Source organism: Poecilia reticulata, unplaced genomic scaffold (genome assembly GCF_000633615.1).
Source record: "Poecilia reticulata strain Guanapo unplaced genomic scaffold, Guppy_female_1.0+MT scaffold_1997, whole genome shotgun sequence".
Lineage (NCBI taxonomy): Eukaryota > Metazoa > Chordata > Actinopteri > Cyprinodontiformes > Poeciliidae > Poecilia > Poecilia reticulata.
In genome coordinates this window covers 1-1,667 of record NW_007616726.1, presented here as the reverse complement: position 1 = coordinate 1,667, position 1,667 = coordinate 1, and the positions used below count along the sequence as shown (strand labels likewise).

General features: G+C 34.9%; 1 long non-coding RNA gene across 2 annotated transcripts; it reads left to right on the top strand.

Moving 5' to 3' along the window:
• On the top strand, positions 1 to 741 carry LOC108166104 (uncharacterized). Of its 2 annotated transcripts, XR_001776386.1 has the most exons (4): positions 1 to 16; positions 97 to 175; positions 272 to 310; positions 456 to 741. It is a non-coding gene; the product is annotated as an uncharacterized LOC108166104 (long non-coding RNA). The 2 variants fall into 2 exon arrangements; XR_001776385.1 differs by having other exon boundaries at positions 7 to 175; positions 456 to 560.
• The last annotated feature ends 926 nt before the right edge of the window (positions 742 to 1,667 follow it).

Here is a 1,667-nt window from a genome sequence, read left to right as displayed (position 1 = left end):
GATTTCAGAGGTTTCAGTAAGTTCATGTTCAGATTCTCACATGTTGATTTTTAACTTTGTTCTGTTGTTGAAACACATTTCATCTTCTTCCTAAAGGATGGCCACTGATTTTTGTATTCCTGGTGATCCTGATCTGTATTTGTGTTTTACAATTCAGAAGAATATCTCAGAACAGGTACCTCAATTAAACAGTATTTTTTGTTGCTGTTGAGTTTCACATCATTAATGTCTCAGATTTGATTTGAGTTACTGACTCTAAAATCTTTCCCAGGAATATGAAACCTTCAGGGAACGCCACAGACAATCAAAAGTAAGGATTTTATTCATTCATTCCTCAGCTACACAGATRGAGATTTATTTCATCTTTTACATTCCCTTCTAATGTGTATACTCTAGATTTTCTAACATTACAAGTCAGATTCATTTCTTACTAACATGTTCATTTTGTTTTTCAGTTCAGACGACTCACCAGTGTTGAACAAAGACGTCAGACTACGAACATCTGAGAGGCAGAGACAAAACAGCGAGGATGAAAAAAGAGTAGAAAAATAAAACTACATGTGTTGAATAAGCAAAACCCAGAATATCGTTGCTGTGAAGGTTATGTTTCATAAATCCCAAAATATTTTAACACAAAGACAAGGTGCAGCGAGTAGTTAATATCCAAAATATTGAATACAGACCAGCTCTAATGCCTGTTGTCCATCACCATGACTACAGAAGCACCTAATTTGAATGTTTAAAAGGAGTGTTGGAATATTATATATTTTCCAAGCACATAGTGTGATCATTTTAATTGTTACCTTCAGTTATTACAAAAATACCGTTCATGTCAGAAATAACTTGAAAGAAATTAATAGTTGCTACAGGAGATTCTAGTATTTCTCAAACACACCTGAATGAGTTAAGGTTTGTTTTTGATGACAACAGTAACTCATCAATATCTGATCAAACTGATAAGGCAGCTAAACCTGAAGTTAACTGGATCAAAACCCGTTACGGATATCAAATACTCCAACAGTGTTTGCAGTTACTAGTCTGATTGTTTAGATATTAGTAGTTTTTATTATTATTTTTTAATTGTGCTTTGTTTGGTTTTATACTTTTTTTACTGTGTTTTTATACCCGTTTTTAACAAAAAAATAATTCATTTTACACCTCACAAGAAAATATCCATGGCAAACTATTACAGTTATTACTAATTACTGCTGCAATAAGTTTTCTAAAATATTTTGAAAAACATAAGTAAAAAAAAAAAAATCAAGAAGCATTTATATTGGTACACATTTTAGATTTCTGAATGTATTTCACACTAAATGTGCGGCAAAGCTAAAGATGTTTGAGGGCCGCACTGGGATAACTCGGGGAATTCTAAACTGTCCGACGCGTGCTTCAAATAAGTTCAAGCCGCTTCTTTGTTGTTGCAATCAACTATTTATTTCACTTTGATTGTCTTACTTCAGATCTTACACTGACTGACCAGGCCAAACCATCCAATAGTGCCAACAATAAACGGCATTAAACACGGTCAACAGAAATTATGACCACCCGGTGCACCCACTTCCTCAAACATAATAAGCCAGCACGCCAGTATGGCTCCCATTCATACCTTCAGTGACAGCCACGCCCACCTCGACACACCCACCACCCAAGTGTCAAAGGCATGC